This window comes from Lepus europaeus, chromosome 1 (assembly GCF_033115175.1).
Source record: "Lepus europaeus isolate LE1 chromosome 1, mLepTim1.pri, whole genome shotgun sequence".
Lineage (NCBI taxonomy): Eukaryota > Metazoa > Chordata > Mammalia > Lagomorpha > Leporidae > Lepus > Lepus europaeus.
This window is the reverse complement of record NC_084827.1, coordinates 121223118-121242576: the sequence shown is the minus strand read 5'-3', so window position 1 is coordinate 121242576 and position 19459 is coordinate 121223118. Positions and strand designations below refer to the sequence as shown.

The following is a 19459-nucleotide window of genomic DNA, read 5'->3' as shown; positions in this document are numbered from 1 at the left end:
AAAAAAACTAGTGGGAGAACTTTACAATAGAAAGATCCGGTTGTCGCTGCCTGAAGCTACTGCTCAACAGTAGCATTGCTAAAGTGGGTGGACCAGACCATATGTACCTCCTGAGGTGATACTACACGAAGCATACAGCACCAAGGAAGCAGAATTCTTGCCAAAAAAGTTTAATCTGAATCCAATCAAAGCCTTCAGACATAACTTCCAAGTTGTGGCAAATTTGGGTGACAGAGAAAGTGTTAACTAATGACAAGCATCCAAACCTAGCATGTAGAATGTTCTATTGCCTAAGTAGCTCCATTCTTTCAACAAGTGAATTTAAAAAAATAAGGGGAATGTTCCAGATAAGGGACTTAAGAAATTCAATCACTAAATGAACTGTATGCATTTCTTTGGCTCCAATACAAATAAGTCAACTATAAAAAGATAACTTAGAAGCAATTAGGGAAATTCAAATGTAGAATGAGTAGATGAAACCAAGGAATGATTCTTCCTATTGTTGAGAGTGAAACATGACATTATGTTTATAGAAAAGCAGGCACATTGAGAGTACAAACTGAGGAATGCAGAGCTGCACACGATAGGATGTCTGCTTCTAGTAACTTCAGGATAAAATGGAAGGGGTGGACAAATCTTGGTGTGTACCTATGGAATTCACCAATTATTTTCTTTTGTATAAGTTCAAAATTTTTCTAAATAAAACGTATTTTTAAAAATAGGAAAAAAACAACTAAAGAGAAATAACTTCAGAAACCAATCCAAACTTCCCTTTACCCTACTATTTACATATGAAACCCTCAACATTGACAATATACACCTGTTTTTTGTTTTACTAGTTACTTCTACATGTCTACTTTTACTGGATATGTATTTAATGTAGAATTCTTTTGCCAAAGTTGACCTAATCTTTCAGACATTTGGGTGACTAATTTTTCTAAAACATCATCTATGAGGTTGGGAAAGACAACACTGAATGGAAGAGCTGGCTTGGAGCACAGACTTCCTCTCTGGACACAGATTCTGTCTTCATCCCTTGTTCCCATCCTTTTCTCTTCTAAAAAGCTGTTTATTGTCCATCTACTTGAAAGGTAGAGGAAGACAGTGAGAGAGCTAGGGCAAGAGAGAGGGAGAGAGAGAGAGAATCTTCCACCCATGACTGACATCCCACATGCCCACAAAAGCCAGAGGTGAGTCAAAGTCAAGAGCCTGGAGCTCTGTCCTGCTCTCCCATGAGGGTTACAGGGGCTGAAGCACTTGAGCCATCTTCTGCTGCATCCTAGAATGCAGCAACAGGAAGCTGGACTGCAAGTCTGATATGGGATGTGGGCATTCCAAGTGGTGGCTTAACCCACTGCAGCACAACACTGCCCGTCCCGTTCACCACCTGTTTTTTTAACTGAGAGAAAAAGGACTTTATTTTTTGAGATTCACAAACACATACACACACACAGGGGGAGGGAGGATGGAGGAGGGAGGAGGGAGGAGGGGGGTGGGAGGTGAGAGGAGGGAGAAAGAAACAGACGTCTCCCATTTGCTGGTTCACTCCCCCAATGCCCCAAACAGCCAGGGTGGACCAGGCTGAAACTAGGAGATGGAATCTAGGTCTCCGAAGTGGTTGGCAACCACTGGAGTCATCATTGCTGCCGCCCAGGGTCTGTACTGGTAGAAGCTGGAACGAAACTGGGACTCAAACCCAGGCACTCGGATATGGGCTGTGGACATCTTTAATTGCTAGGCCAAGTTCTAAACCAAGAGAGAAGCAAATTTTGAGGTCTTTTCACTCTTGTACCCTGCAGAGAAGAGCTGATTTCTGGCCTGCCACCTCTCTTAGGGCCACTTAGCTTTTCAGAATTTGGTGCCACCTGGACAGAAGAGGCTCTTTTCAACCTAAGGGAATAGCAAGGATAGGAAGAAAGAGGGCCAGGAAAATGGTATCAGTAGTGACAATTCTCACTTGATAGTGTCTGCATTTCCACTACTTGAGGGAGAATGGCCATCAGAACAGATAAAAAGGAGCAAACGTCAGCCTTCTTACCATGTCAGGGTGCAATTTATTTCTCCTCCAGTTTTTGCCTAACCATGTTATATTTGGTGTTTTGTTTACTCTTTTTAAAAACTGCCTTTCCATCAGCTTTATGTCGGTAACATCTCTAAGCCTTCCCTACATATTTTCCATTTTTTCAGTCTTGGTTGTCATTTCCTCAGAGAATTCAGTGAAATGGAATGTAGAGTTGATACCAGAACTCCAAGAAGAAGACACAAGGAGGCTTTCAGAAAGCATTTCTGAGCACACATGTATATAAATTCTAATATGTATGACAGAAGAATAAAAATAAATAAATTTAATGAAAAATGAGATATCAATCACCTGAATTTCCCTTTTCAAAAAAGAGTTTAATTTCTTTCTCATACAGTCAATACAACTCAGTAAATATGAGGAAAGAAATTTGCAGGTAATTTATTTCCATGAACTTAAACTTGATAGTCAAAGAGATTCATGCACATTTCATTTTGGCAAGTGGTCAAGAGATCCTAGGGAACACTGACCCAAGATATTCCATGAGATAGGAGACAGTAATGCAGGCAGAAGGACACTGACCTACCCAACATAAAAATCCAATGCAGCCTTCTGTCCTGTTTGCTTCAACATTTAAAAATGGACACCTTAAAACCTGAAATCTATTTAAGTAAAAGGCACTACCATCTGGCATCTAAATGGGTTATGAGGAAACTTTTTAAATTTGTATGTTAAAACTTTAAGGAGACTTTTTTATATTAAAAATAAAGAACAATTATTTTGGGAGCAAGTCAGTTTCCCTACATTTGAGGTTAGCTAATGCAAATAGAGAAGTCCTATATTCCCAGGAGGATGCCATGATTTGCAGTGCTTCCATGGTTAATGTACTTAATTATCATATAAAAGTTCAACTAAAAGAGCAGTCATTGGGTGCCTGCCACCTTGGATGCCTGTATCCCATACAGAATTCCCAGTTCAAGTCCTGGCTCCAGCTTCCTGCTAATGTGCATCCTGGGAGGCATCCTGGGAGGTACTGGGATGGCCCAAGTACTTAGGTTTCTGCCACCTACATGGGCATCCATGACATTGTGGGCATTTGGGGGTAAACCAGCAGATAGAAAATCTGTGTCTACCTTGGCTTTCAAATACAATGAAAATAAATAAATAAATCAACTGTAAAAAGTTTGATTCAATATCCAGTTAACAGGAACATTACTGAGTGGATCTCATTTCACAACAACACACAGAGATCAGCACTGGGGAAGAGAGGTTCTGTGAGGACAAACCACTGGGCCTGCAGGCACCCCCGGTTCTGACAGTGGGATTCCTCAATGCCAAAAGTTCACACATATGTTGAGGTGCGGGCATCATTCATCGCTCATTGGATCAGCCTGGTGTACAGAATGAGTGACAAACTAGAAAAGAGACTCTGAATCCTCCAGGTGTTACTCATAAAAAAGCCAACTCAATGCATCACTTTTACCTCCCTGGGGCCAAAAGTGTCAAATGAGGCAATGGAATGTGTAGGCCAGGAAATTCCAGACTCCGTGATGACAGCCTCAGTGTGCGGAGAAACACATTCAGACTACATCACTGTGTAACCCGGAACTCCTAAGACCAATGGACACAGGCAAGCTTGGCAAGTGTTAATGTAATGCAGAAAGTCATTATTATCAAAGCTCATGTATTTCACATAAAACAGGAAATGCTAAAACAATAGTGCAGAATAATCACAGTGTTATGCTGAAGTACATGCAAGTCACTGCATTGATGCTTAAAGTAGGTCTCTTAAATAACTCAACAGCCTACAGATGCCAGGCAGATCCCATAAACCAGTAATATAAAGGTAAAGACCAGAAAACTGTAGTTCTTGGGAGAGTAATAAAACCAGACCTTTAATCTTTCAAGGGAAAATAGGTATCTGATTTTTTTAATATGAAGTTTCAAATGTCAGCAATTAATTTTTAATTTATTCAAATTTACTTAAAAAGTGTGTGTGTGAGAGAGAGAGGAGGGGGTGGAATGGAATGGAGAGAGGGAGGAGAAGGGTAAGTGGGAGAGAGTACCTATTTGCTGGTTCACTCAACAAACACCTGCAACTTTGGGGCAGATGCAATCCTGGTCTCCCATGTGGGCGGCAGGAACCCAAACACTTCAGCCATCACTGCTGCCTCCCCGGTCCTCCAGGAAGCTGGAATCAGGAGCCAGAACCAGAGCCAGAGCCAGGGATTGAACCTAGATACTCTGATACAGGTTGCAGGTATCCTAATTGCTAGGCTAAATATCCACCTCTAGTTTAAAAAAAAAAAATTACTCACTTGACTACCAGTTTGCAAGCTCTGCTCTAAAATCTAGTTCTAAATAATGCATTAATAAATAAAGATCTGCTCATATCATATAACAGAGATCATGCTAAGTTATTGAGTCTTCACTTCTATATCAAGAGGGACTGACCCATTCTAGAAAAGGGTGGGAGTGACATCAGCTTTCACGAAGAGCTCCTCAGATTGCATGCCTGACTGATCATTTCCATGATGTCACCACACTCACGCTCGGGCAAAATGAAAGGTTGATTAGAGGGCAGGGAGCGTGCAAAATCTCCATGAGAGCACTAACGTCACAGACTCCTTCCCTCGGGATCACTCACCTTGAGAAAAGCAGACAGCTTTGGATAGATAGGAGGAGGGCATGTAAATTGCAAAGACCAATCTCACCGGGCTTACGGTACAGAATGGAATTTATGATGTGGCTCTGAAAACAATAAATACAAATATCAAGGATGACAGGGTGATCGTAGTAAGACTGACTAGTACTGTACTAGCCATTTCAGTCTCACAGGCAAAGAGAAAACAACTGTTTACTATGAAAGATTACAAAAACTGGATATATTCTACAACCCTGTGTGTGTGTGTGCATATGTGTATATATACAAAGAAAGCAAGGATAGCATTTTGACCATTGAAGGTTTAGGTCTGCAGGTTCTTTACTCAAGAGAAGGGTAGTATCTTAATTCCACATGAAGCCAACTTTCAGATAGAAGATTGAAAAAGATTAACAGAGTTTTGCATATTTTTCTACTTTTTATCCTTAAATCAACATTTCACTAGGATGGCTAAACATAAGGAGGATTATGATGCATTATTTTAAGATATGATATGCAAATAAAATATATAAAGAAACATCTTCCCGTGATGTGGCTATGTCTTAAAATCTTTTGCTATTATTAGGCACTGCCTAATCTAACCCTGCTTTTGGCTTTAAGCTTGCTTTCTTCTGACTCACCTTGTACCTGGGAGCCAGAGTCTTCTGGGTCAGTTTTATGGTCAAAGCTGTCTCACAGCTGTGGATCCTCAGCTGCCTCAGATGCAGCTTTTCTCCCTGGACCCAGCTGTCTCAACCCTTCTGGGGGTCTCTGGGTGGCTCCTTAATGTCCTTTTGCTGTTTTTCCAGTGAGGGGCAGGACCTGGGCAAAGAGAGATTTACTGTCACACAACACGTTTCCACAGAACTTCCAGGAGTCTCACTGTACAGCTGCCTGGGGCCACTGAGAAAAGTCCTCCTGGTTTACATTTTGAAAAGAAAGCTCATCCAGGAAGCTGTCTCATCTTTTTCCCTCCCTCGCTCAGCCTTATGTAATTCCAAAGACATAACCATTGACCTCCTGAGCAATCAGTAATATTACAATTCACCTTTTACCCAGAGTCTGGAGTAAGAGAATCCTCAACTGACATAACAAATATTTCCTAAGAGGAGAAAAGTATATTTTTCTAGAGCCCTCTGATGAAATGTAAACCTCACCAGGGTTTTCGAAAACACTAAGTGTGAAGTGCTCTCATCATACATGCACACAAATGCACAATTTCTGGAGTTCTGACAAGGACCAATTAATAGTATGTAATTTGCCTTACAAGAGTGGAACTGTTGCCAAACTCCTAGAATAATCCCCTAGCACATAGAACTGAGTATGCTAAGAAAGAATACAGTGTTCACCTTGACATAATTCCTGAGAAAGCAAAGAAATAGTACACCATGATTAAATAAATACGTTCACCTTAAGGAAAAAGAAAAACCTGACAAGTAATCCAAAGTTGAAGCTATATGACTCCCTGATCCTGAAACATTAACAGCAGTTTTTCCTGTTAAGCCATAAACCTCTAGAGCAGGTTCGTGTATTCAAAAGATAGCTTTAAAAATAACTTCTCAGGATTGATTTTTTTAAAAGCCTATTCATTCACTGTATTTTAGTTTTTCTCTTCTTGCTTACAGAGGAAAAGAAAATGCATGCTGAGGCATGCCAGTGTATGCACACACACACCCTGAAAGTCTGTGACTACTGACCCTGCTAAGGATATATGTCTACCCACCACTCGATGCCCTGACTGTTCTTTTAAGAACCACCTTCCTACAAAAAAGTGCTATCAATAACTTCTACCTACTAAAAATACTCTTCTTATTTTTGGTGTGTTGTAATAAGACAATTCAATGTATCTTATAGGTCCTAAATAAAATTTAACTGATGGTAATGATGATGACACAGAAGAACTAAGGTTAGGGCTTAGCAAGTCTATTTCTGTATACTTGGCATCAGTTTTTTTATTTTCTGCAGACACTACTTATCTATGCTCTCTAAATCATAGGATACAGAGCTTAACTGGTCATCTACAAAGACTCCCCTTGCAACCTCTTCATTGCTCTTTCCTATAAGGGCTTCTGCCAAGCTTTGGAAAAGGAGAGGGCCCTGAAAAAGGAGGAAGAAAGAAGAAAAAGAATGGTGAGAGCCCTTGGTGCTGTCCTGCAGCTCTTTTTGCCTGCTCCCACTCCTGTTGTTCTTCCCCAGTCTTACTCTCCACAACTCCTGCACATCCTAATGTGTTAAGTGTGAAGGTCAAGGAGAATAGGGGACAGCGGGGTAAGATGAAGGTTTTTTCTTCCTTCTGTGTCACCCACTAAGAAGTGGCAGAGGGAAGGGAAAAGGCAGGGTGAAGCTTGCGACCCATATCTGAGGAACTTCCTTTCTGTGGGTGTCCTCACAGTTTACATTAATCAATCCACAGCCCAAGGAACATTTCCCCTAATAGTCTTTGCCAATACATCCTTCCAAATTAAGCTCAAAACCACAACTCCCAACTTCTTCATTGACCTTCCCAATTGATACTTTTGGTCAACTGTAGCCATGTAAGGCTGTCCTAGTCTGCAGGTTATGTGCTCACGCTTCTTACCTCAGCTGCCAGACGGTGTACGCTCTGGGAAGCAAGGGCCAGACCCAGCTTCCCACACACACTGGGTGTGAGGGTTAAAAATTAAAATTTACAAAGATTTTATCTATATAGACTCTTGCAAAGAATTAATCTATTACTGTCCACTTTGCTATTAAGAGCACAGCAGTGTACATTTCTACACTGTGTGCGCAATTCAAGAAATAGGAATTCTGGTTTGGTTTGGAATTAATGTTCATGTGGACATTCTGTACAACTTTCACAAAGACAACTGCCAAGATAAAGTTTAATGCCTTCTTTAATCTTCAGGGGAACGGAGTACCTTGGTTTCAAAATTACCAACACAATTACTTGGTTCAGACAAAATCCATCATCTCTGATAGTTACTCAGGCCAGGAATATTAGGAATACATGTCTAACTGAGCTTCAAAATTTTAATCAGGGCAGATAGGTTTATACTGTCATACTCACATTCCAAATTTCCAGGTGACTGGTATATTAAGTTCTATTTAAGAACCATGGAGCTCAAGAAGTGGCAACTCAACTTTTTAAATTAAGAAACTGCACAGGGTCTTTTTTTACCTTGCACACAAATGCCACATAGGGCAGAGGTCCAAAGGTGAGAAGCTTATAAAGTTCAAGCCTGATTACTCCTTGTCACAACACACACACTGAAAGATTAATTCTTAAAGTGTTAATACACTCTGAAGAAGTGGTGAACTTCTTTTACATAGCAAGGCCAAAACTGATGCTTTCTTAGAGCATATCTAGTTTTTATCAATGCACACTGACAAAAAGAATCATGTTCTAATTTAGTGATACCCTCTGCTGAGCAAACACCTCCCAATATCCTCCTCCTTAACATGATAGTAATTAAAAGTTGGAAGTTGGAAGCGTTGGAAAGTTTGAACAAATCTCCCACAACAAGCAATGCTCAAGTAGGAATCACTGGGAAAATCTCATTCAGAAAATTTAGTGATTTGGCATTGTTCTTCTGAATGGCTCATTCAGGAAGCAAAGCATCCATTATCTTTGCAGCAGAATTTTTCCTCTAAGTCGTGTGACTAATCCTCCCATGGCCTGAGTTCTGCCCACCACATATTGTATTCTTGTCTAGTGCACTCCCCACATGTTTTTCTCATTTCCTATCCAAGCCCATCAGAGACTAGACTGCCCCATGTAGTGAATAAGCTCATGGACATGATGAAAAATGGAGACAGGATAAATCAAGCTGCATTCCTTGGCAAAACCTCAAAGAAAAGCAAAGACAGTAAAGACAACCAGAATGACTAAAAGAATATGCATATAAATTAAGTAATCTACACAGACAAATGAATTTCATGATGAAAACAAGAGGTGAGACCCTTTTGACTATTTTCTATACATACATGGCTCAGTGGTTTCATTTCCCATCATTTCCACAAAAGAGAATTGGTCTTTACTTAGGGCTAAGCATCCTACATTGTTTTTTCCATATGACTGTAGCTCAAACCATAGTACATGACCTTCCTTCATTGTCTTGCTTACTTTGTCTACTGCTGCAGCTAACTACATTAGTTGTTGAAAAGGTCATTGTTTTGCTTTTTTCACTAGCAGAAATGTTTAGATAAGAAACTGATATTTCTCTGTGATAATCCCAAGAACACTGAGGACTTCTGCACTGTATCTAAATCCCTAGAGGATGTATTTTAGTACTACAACCTGATAACTTTTACAGAAATAGGCTGTGCTGGGTTAACTTCCCTAAAGCTGAAAAACACAGCCCCCAGCCACTATCACCTAACAACTACTGTGGCCATCTTAAATGACTGAAGTGTATAGGACTTTTTTTTATGTGATATTAATTATTTGACAGGCAGAGAAACAAAGAGAGAGACAGATATACAAGGATCTCTCCCAGCTTTTATTTCACTCTCCAAATGCCAGCAACAGTCCACGCTGGGCCAGGCCAATGCCAGCAGTCAAGGAACTCAATCCGGGTCTTCCACATGGGCGACAGGAACAAAATACTTGAGTTATCACCTGTTGCCTCCCAGAGCATGCATTGGTAGGAAGCTGGAATCAGAAGCAGAGCAAGAATTGGAACCCAGCCACTACAATATGGGATGTGGGTGTCCCCGTTAGTATTTTCTTATTAGGTCAAGTGCTCATTTATACAAGACTCGTATCCTATGAAGTTATCTAATCACATTAGTGTTACTGTATGTGTTAGAAATTAAAATTCACCAGCTGAAATAATATATCAGAATATTCATGTCTGTCATTAAATAATGGTTGATTTATCCACTCAACAGTAAGTCAGCTGCGATGTTTATATATAAACATCAAAACCAGATACATAAGAAGATCTATAAATGTAACAACTGACAAAACAAGCTCCTTCCCTTAAGGAACTTAGAGTTTTGCCATAGAAAACGGGAACAGGTATGTGCATAATCTTTTTAAATTACAAAAGCAGAAAATGTACTATGGCTATTTATGGCATAGAAATTCTAGCTTGGAGTTTGTGGGCTGGAAGGGAAGTAGATCAAAGGAAGCTGTTCAAAAGAGGAGGTATTTGAAACAGGAGTAGAGTCAGACAGGAAATGGACAAGCAGACATGAATAAAGGGCCGTCAAACAGTAAGAAAAGCACATGAAAATCAAGAGATGGGAGAGTGTAGTCTGAAGTTCTGGTGTTCTGAACTTAGCATACAAAAAGTGGAAAGTGTGGGAGAGGAAGCTGGAGAGGAGTTCGGGACGGTGACAGCGCTTACATTCTGGGCAGGACCAGGAGTGCAGTTCAGAACATGGAGTCATATGACCATGCTTCGGGGAGGCAGTTTCAACAGCAGAGCAAAGTGAAGCAAAGAGGCCAAAGAGACCCGCAGAAGAACACATTAGCAGCTCAGAAGGGACTTCTCAGCTGAAGGCAGAGTGGGCAAAAGGGACGAACATCTACTCATCAGGACAAAATGTGAGCCTATACAATCTCATGTATTTCTTGTCTTACCCAAATAATCAGTGGAAAGTAAACCACATTCATGTTTTTACAACCATGATCCAGGTAAAAATAAGATACACTCCTCCCTCGGATCTGCTGGGAATTGGTCTGAGAATATCATACTATTGTGGGGCGGGGGGGAGGGATGCTCAAGTCGTTATATAAAACATCACAGTATTATATATACATAACCTACGCATATCCTCCTGCATTCTTAAAATCATCTCTGGATGATAATGTAAATGACAAAAAATGTCATACATATTCAGTATGAATACAATTCTTTTACACAAATATTTTCAGTCCTTGGTTGCATGAATCTGCAGATGTGGAATCTTAAGCTAATATAGACAATATGCTAAAAACCTCAAATAATTTGCCTAACACACAATGCAATTTTCTCCAGCTGTTAAGTTCCTATGATCTATCCTGGTTCCCAGATATTTTGTTTGTATCCAACTTAGTTCAACTTGATTTGTAGGTTAGGGAAAGTACTTTATTTCTCCAAATGCTGAAGGTTGAGTATAGGAAAGACTTGGGACCAACCTATTCCATATTCAAAGAAATTTACCCTCTAATTAAACAGCTTTGTTAACACTGAAAAAAAAAATTCAGATAACTCTCACACAGGCAAGAATTCAGAGAAATTTAAAGAAACCTACAATTGTACCATTCCCTTCACAACTTCTGTTTTATATCCAAAGAACAAATAGTATCGAAACCATTCAATGGTTCTGTTGCTGTTGAATACTTTTTTTTAAAAAAAGAAACTCATTATCTCCAAAGCATTGAAACATGATGAGGATATGTCATAACCTGAAATTAGTACACTCCAGAGTCAACACTCATCAATCTTTTTCTATAAAAGTACATGAGGCAGTGTGACCCTCCACTCTACACATTTGATGTCCTCACTCAACTTTGCTATTGTAGAAGGAAAGTCACTATAGACACTGGGAAAATGAACAAGCATGGCCGTGTTCCAGTGAAACTCTACTGACAAAAAGTAGTAGGCTACCTATGGCCCTTGGACTCTGGTTGCTGATACCTGCCTAGCAACCAGCCAGCTGTGACAACTGGGTGTGATTTCATGGTTCTTTGCTCCTTCAGGTGCATAACTCTGATAAAGTGCTAAAAATTTTTTTTCTCCAAGGAAAATTTCCAGTACTAATAGCGTGATAGAAAACAGGGGCAGGCGTTTAGTATAGTGCTAAGGACACCTCTTGGGACACCTCTGTATCCTATGTAAGAATACCTGCTTCGAGTCCTGGCCCTGCTCTGGATTCCAGTTTCCTGCTAACACTCTGGGAGGAGCAGGTGATAGTTTAAGCAATTGGGTCCCTGTCTCCCATGTAGGAGATCCGGGTTGAGTTCCTGCTCCTGGCTTCTACCTGGCCCAGCCCTGGCTATTACAGGAATTCGAGGAGTAAACCACTGAATGGAAGATCTCTCTCTGCCTGTCTCTACTTCTCCTCTCCCCCTAAAAAAAAAAAAAAAAAAAAAAAAAAAAAGTTAACAAAATGGAGAGGTTCTAAACAAGTGATGGATCCAAGGAGATAAAGAAGTTTTGCATAAGTTAAAAAGATAATGTAAAATCTGGTGTGCCCTCGAATCACTGCCGGAAGAGTCCAACATATACTCTGTGTGGAAATGGGAAACAACTCATGAAACCATTTCAGGGAGCACTGTAACAAATGCCCACATTGTTCATTCATTAAGAGAAAACTTCAGGGAAAGTTTAAACTATTACATAAAAATATTTAAGAAATGAATGAATATTGACAATATTTATATTAGAGGAAGCCAGAGAATTTGCAAACGTATGAAAATATCAGACACATTTCATTCACGAATTCTGCTGGTTATTGACTTGTTACAGTCTGAGAAAAAGTAAAGAATACTATTATTAAAGCTTACTAAATCTATACTTAAATCTACAGAGTTGACAAAAAATGTCTTAAACTCAATTACACCTGCTTACTGATGCTGTCACTAACTTACCATGGAAAGTGATTTTGCAGTGCTATGACCTGTGCAAGTCTCTTCACTTCTCTGTGCCTCAGGTTCCATCACTCTACATGTGGCTCTCTGGTGGAGCTGAGGACTGAGCAAATTAACTGAGTGGTGGGCAGAACAAGCCAGGCTTGCAGAAGGCACTGATACGCTGTCACGCTGCTGTGGCTCCTCTCCCCAGTCTCTTTTCCCCAAGTTGGATTTGTTGGTTCTTCCTCTTTCACCCTGTCCATCTCCCAGTCTCCTCCAGATGGCCTTGTCTCACTCCAAGGACTCCAACATAACACTCACCACTCTACAACCGCTCTTCCCAATGCTGACCCCTTCTCCACACTGCATTTCTGGACATGTGCACTGAAATATCTCAGGGACACCTAAAACTCATGTGTTGACAATTCAAGTCCCTCATCTTTCTATCCTGACCCCTTCCTCTCCTTGCATTCTTGAGTTTATGACATCATAGCAAGCAAGGGTGATTCAAGAACTTCACAGAAAAATGGAACTACAAGATATTGAGAATTTTCCATGTATTTTCTGGTATCTAAAACCACGCCAGAAACTACAGTTACTTTTTCATTTCCATTTCATTTCTTAATTTGTAGACTCCTTGATTTGCGGATACAATTCTAAGAACATGATTATATTCCCTTCCTCCCTCCCACCCTCTCTCCTTCTCCCTTTTTTTAGTTTTTGAGATAACATAGTTTAAATTGATATTACTGTAAAAAAGGCCCAATACTTCACCAAATAAGAAGTTCAACAAGTAATAAGCAAATAGACCTTAATTTAGTGGGAATATAGACAATGGCCATAAACAGTAATTGAATGGAAAAATGACCATTTCACTCATATACAATAAATTTTAAAGTAATCACAAATCATTAAAACTATAGTAGTGTAACATTCTTAACCAATGGTTTGACAAAGGTATAAAACAAAGTTTTACAAAACTATATATGCAGCGATATGTATAGACATATTTCTTTTTTTCCTTCATTTCATTTCTTTACTCCCAATCATTCTCTGTCCAAGCCATCTTTGTCATCAGTGAGATCGTTCTTAAAATGTTCACTAGACCCTGTTATTCTCTTGCTCAATTATATTCTCTATTGCTTGGGGAAAGGAGTCTTTGAACTTATAGGTGAGCTTCAGAGACTGGAATCCCTCTGAAATTGGGTACAAGAATGTGTGTGTTCTCAATTTAAAAAGAAAGAAAAAGGTCATGGAATGTATCTGCTATGATTTGAATGCTTGCTCTCTCCAAAACTCAGGTGGCCACTGTGATGATACTGAGACATGGGACCTAAATTGGTGTTTAATGTATAAAGACAGAGCCCTTATGGATTAGCCAGTGTGGGGCATTCTGTTACAGCAGCCCAGATCAGAATAAGACACGGCCCTAGAGGACAATGTAACAACTGTTTAGCAGGGTACAATCTGCATAAGTTGCATCTTAGTCACACTCCTATATCTGAAACTTATTGCCTATCTCAGATACACTGACGTCGTATTTTCCTCCAACCCTGCACACTGAATGCCTCTCCAAGTCTCTGCGTATGTTGTTCCCTCCATTTGCAAGGTTCTTCTCTGCCTGTTAAACACTTGCACATTCTTTAAATCCTAGCTCAAATCTCAAATGCCGCATTTAGGAAGCCCTGTCCAGTAGTACTACTATGTATGTGCAACAAAAGGAATGCTGAATAGGTTTCTGGAATATCTATATAGAATAACAAGGGTCTGAAATTTCTTAAATTCACAGCTTCATGCTACACAGAATAAACAGCTATAAAGATTTGGAAACACATTCTGTCTATTTAATTAAATTCAAGGATATTCTTACTGGTGTCCATGTATTCTAATGAGATCAAGAGTAAAGATCAGGTGCCTAGCTGCCTAGGTTGGAATCTTGATTGAGCCAATGACTAGTAATGGCCACGGGTAAGTTACAGGACTCCTCAGGTCTTCTGTTTCGTGATGTATAAAGATGCAGAGAGTAACAATACCCACCCTTTAGCATTACTCTGAGGATTAAATAAGTAAAGATATACAGCACTTAGAGCCATGTAAGTGCATTCCATTCATGTAATTATTTATTGAAATTCAGGACTAAAGGTTTCAAGATAATCACAGAGCAAAAGAAATTGACCTTGCCCGCACAAGCCTCAAGCTTTAGTCAAATGAGTTGATTAGCCATAGACCACTGCCAACGATGGCCCTCTTCACTGATGTTTTACATCAACTGAAAAATGACTCAAACCTATCTGATAAAATCCTTCCTGTAGTCTCCAATGGCTAAAAACATCACCCCAAAATATTTCCAAGGCATAGCACAGGTATACTAAAATGATTCCTTTGACTAGAAAAGAGCCAGAGCTGCTTTCCTGGGCAGCAAATCAAGATTACCTCCTTGCTTACCAAGTGCCTGACGTGAAAGGAAAATCCTTCAGTAGGAAACTGGGAAGACAACGGAGCACAATGACTCAGCTTCCAAACAACCTAGTGTCTTGTTTGCCAGAGAAATGGAATATTAGGTATTAACACCACCCACTTGGCTAAAAAAAAGTTGTAACATGTAGATGCTACCATAATTGAACCTGAGAAGGAAACAAAAGATGTGCCTGCTATTTGCTGTAGACGGTGACTATTTGAATGCTACAGTTCCATGATGGTTTGAGCTCTGCCCCTCTCAGAAATGTTTGGCCCCAAAAACTGACTCATACTATAATTTTTTCACTTGTGTCAACAGTATTGCTTTTGTCCCCTGACAGTACAAAAGATCACTTCATTCTTTATGAATGGCATAATCAAACTTTAGGCTAGAACACTAGTTAATAATGAAACCAGGGAAAAAGAGACTAAATCCCAGGTTTCTAAGCCCATGTTGGAGTTCTTCCTTGGTAAAATTCCAACCAAACTTCCAACTTTATCGCCCATGATAATGCTTCTAGAAATATTTTTTAAAGATTATTTATTTATTGTTTAAATATTCATTTATTTGAAAGTCAGAGCTATAGAGAGGGAAGAAGAGAAAGTGGGAGGGAGGGGAAGAGAAAGAGAGAGAGAGCTTCCATCCATTGGTTCACTCCCCAGATGGCCTCAATGGACAGGGCTGAGCCAGGCCAAAGGCAGGAGCCAGGAGCTTCTTCCAGGTCTCCCACGTGGGTGTAGGGGCCCAAGCACTTGGGTCATCTACTGCTGCTTTTCCCAGGCTATTAGCATGGAGCTGGATCATAAGTGGAGCAGCTGGGACTTGAACCAGCAGCCACATCACCAGCCCCCTAGATATCTTTATAAAAAAGGAACTTCTTGCAATTCTCCAATCATACCCACACTTTGGCTATACTGTGTGTGTCTTCTAACTAGAAAAGTTTCCCCTTCTCCAAATCTAGTCCCATTCTCCCTTTCAGACCCTGTGTGGATGACAGGAAGCCATTCAATATGGCTCAATAGAAGTAATTCTCCAGATTGTTAACTTTCATAACCCTAGCTCAGCACCTCATGGACTTCCCTCAGTCCTTCTGAGCAGAACTATTGACACAGGTTTCTTTTCTTTTGAGACTGGATGCTCTTTGAGGGTAATTCCCATATCTGTTCCATCTTTAGAAGCCCACCTACTTACAAATGGGAACTTTTGCGTATGGCAGGTGTTCATACATTTTGCTAAATCATGCAAGGAAGAGCTAAAGTGCACTAAAGATCATCATACCAATAATTAAATCAAATGGATAGACAAGCTGTGCTGAAGAAAGGCAATAGTTTAAAAAGACATGCAAAAAAAATAATAATAATAACCCTTGTTTTCTTGTGAAACAAACTAAGAGTAGAGAATTTCAAGGCTACTTACAGGGCAATGAAACCACCATTTATATTGACCACCCAGTGATTTGCCAGCCACTACAACGACTAATAGTGGCTCATTAAAAACTTCCCTCGGCCCTTACTGTAACTGATAATATACTTCCATGTTAAATAACTTGTAATATAGTTTCTCCTCTCCTCCTCTTCAGACTCAAAATACTGCTTGCATCTGACCTCTGTGTATTTCCTAATTTCAATAGTCACCTCCAATATGCCTTAAACTCTAAATATCCAAGGACAAAAATGTGATATTAGAGAATGTAACACACAACAGAGTCCCAAAGTGCCAAAACTAGGGAAGGATTAACAAAGGAACCTGCAAGTCCTCACGTTCTGGTACTACTGGGCAGAAGTTCACAAGTCCTAACCTGCTGTTGGTACTACTTGACATACTTACTGGATCCCAAAGCAGAGGCTGGCTTCGCTCTCATTTGAAGCTCTAGCAGTTCACTGGCTGCAGCCCCATGTTCACAGATGACATTTCATTGACTACTCAGTTCACAAACTGTTACAGAAATGACTTTCAATATGTGCTCTTAGACATAATTTTCCTAAACCCCAAATCCTGAAAGAATAAACAACATAAGTGCTAAGCCCAGACTCTCACATGGATGTCCTGACTTAAATTGTGCTAACGGAAAGCCTCTGTTAAGTGCTCTGAGAGCTTTCATATCAATGACACCTGGAACATTCAGTCTCGGATATCACGTTCCTTGTATCTCTTGGATTACTGGAATGGCAACTGAATCCTTGGGCAGGGAGCAGGAAAACCACATGTTTTAGCTGACCCAGTCTTTAACTATCATATATATTCACTAATGTATAAACATCTCTGTCCCAAGCAAAATGAGGTCAAAACAATGTTTACAAATTATTTGTAAATTGTTGATGATCCTCATAGAATGGCAGATGTCCTAAATGGCGCTCTGGCCTCAGAATCAGCCCTTAAGACATTCAGATCTGGCTGAAAAGCCCATGAGAGTATTTTAGGCATGGAAAGCCAAAACACTCCGGTAAAAACAAAACAAAACAAAAAAACACACCTATACAAAAGATCTCTGTGAGTGAGATCCCAGTGGAAAGAACAGGTCATCAAAGAAGGAGGTACCTTTCTCTGAAGGGAGGAGAGAACTTCCACTTTGACTATGACCTTGTCTAAATATGATCAGAGTCAAAGAACTCAAAAGGCCTCCATAGCCTTGGCAACTTATGACAAGAGCCTAGGGTGATTACTGACGCCATAAACGAGAGTGTCAATTTGTTAAGTCAACAACAGGAATCACTGTGCACTTACTCCTCATGTAGGATCTCTGTCCTAAATGTGCTGTACATTGTGATTTAATGCTATAACTAGTACTCAAACAGTGCTTTATACTTTGTGTTTCTGTATGGGTGCAAACTGTTGAAAGCTTTACTTAATATATGCTAAATTGATCTTCTGTATATAAAGATAATTGAAAACGAATCTTAGGCCGGTGCCACAGCTCAATAGGCTAACCCTCCACCTGTGGCACTGGTACCCCAGGTTCTAGTCCCGGTTGGGGCGCCGGATTCTGTCCCAGTTGCCCCTCTTCCAGGCCAGCTCTCTGCTATGGCCCGGGAGTGCAGTGGAGGATGGCCCAAGTGCTTGGGTCCTGCACCCCATGGGAGACCAGGGGAAGCACCTGGCTCCTGGCTTTGGATCAGCGCAGTGCGCCAGCCGCAGCAGCACACCAGCCACAGCGGCCATTGGAGGGTGAACCAACGGAAAAAGGAAGACCTTTCTCTCTGTCTCTCTCTCACTGTCCACTCTGTCCAAAAAAAAAGAAAGAAAATGATTCTTGATGTGAATGGAAGGGGAGAGGGAGCGGGAGAGGGGAGGGATGTGGGTGGGAGGGAAGTTATGGGGGGGGGGTGTCATTGTAATCCATAAGCTGTACTTTGGAAATTTATATTCATTAAATAAAAGTTAAAAAAATTGTTAATGATCCTTCCATAAATTATGTAGTGTTTTCAAAATGATAAAATAGACCTAAACAAATATGAATTTTGTATTATTTGTATCATTTTTCCATATATGGTTTAACTGAATAACCTTGGCTGAATTCCTCTTTGAGCCAGTCTCTTCCACCTCCTAGTTACATTGATGGAATTATTTCAAAATGCCCCAATTCTGTCTTCTTGCTGTATCTCTCTTCACCTAGATTTCCATTTGGTTTCCATATTTGTTTGTTCATTAGACCACAACAAACTGAACAATTAAATCAAGTATATTAGCATTCATGTGACTATAGCTTTCTGTATTTAGATAGAGGGTACTGGCAGAAAACTTGAAATATATTTTAAAATATTTATTTATTTTAAAGTCAGTTCTACAGAGAGAGGAAGAGACACAGGGAGAGACGGAGAGGGAGGGAGAGAAGGAGGGAGGGGAGAGAAGGAGGGAGGGGGCTGGGAGGAAGAGAGAGAAAGAGAGAGAGAGAGAGAGAGAGAGAGAGAGAGAGAATGAATATCTTTTAACCACTGGTTCACTCCCCCAAATGGGCACAACGGCTGGGGCTGGGCCAGGCTAAAGTCAGTAGCCCAGACTTTCTTCCAGGTTTTCCACGTGGGTGCAGGGTCCCAAGCACTTGGGCCATCCTCCACTGCTTTCCCAGGTGCACTAGCAGGGAGCTGGATTAGATACCTAGCAGCCAAGTCTCCATCTGGCACCACATGGGATACTGGTGTCCAGGTGGTGGCTTTACCAGCTAAGCCACAACGTCAGTCCCTATTCTAAAACATTGAGACTGTGAACAATGCCATCCTTTACGCTTACAAATTGTTCTGAAAATTTAAGTTGCTATGATAGACCGAAAAGAAAAAAATGGATAGGGCAAACAAGGTAGACTATGTTATCACATAACAGCCATTTCCTTGACGTTACGAGCTTCCTTTGGGCACAAGTGGAAGTCTGTGATACTATGGAAGGAGAACATGGGACTCAGAGTTATTCAGGCTTAGTTCAAATCCCAATGTTGATGTTTTATAGCTGTGAAACCCTGGGCAGGCTCCTGAGTCTATTTGATTCTCAATTCTTTCATCAGCAAACTGGGGATCTGGGCTAATATCCCTAGTTCAAGTCACTCTAGAAACTACAAATAATGTATGTTCAGGATCTACCACTGCGGACCAATATAGATCAACTATACTAGGTTAAGATTTTTTCTTTTTTAGCACTGAGATCCATGTATTACTTTAATTTTTCTGTTCATCATACTTCCTCCAGACTACAAATATGCTATCCTAAGAAGAAAATTATATGCATTGAAATGCCCATGTCAACATCCAACTTTTTATGAGGTGCATAGACTAAAGATCATGAACTTACAAGTTCGAAGCACGGCAGCTA

The 19459-nt window shown here is 40.3% G+C and overlaps 1 protein-coding gene across 6 annotated transcripts in view; it reads right to left on the bottom strand.

The window, feature by feature from the left end:
• OSBPL6 (oxysterol binding protein like 6) overlaps window positions 1–19459 on the bottom strand; it is a 233121-nt gene that overhangs the window by 126951 nt on the left and 86711 nt on the right. For 5 of the 6 annotated variants that reach the window (XM_062188473.1, XM_062188455.1, XM_062188439.1 and 2 more), the window contains exon 2: window positions 5303–5483. The exons of the other annotated variant lie outside the window; for it this stretch is intronic. The gene's annotated coding sequence lies outside the window, so the exon portion shown is untranslated. The remainder of the gene's footprint in view (window positions 1–5302; window positions 5484–19459) is intronic. 6 annotated transcript variants of the gene reach the window in all.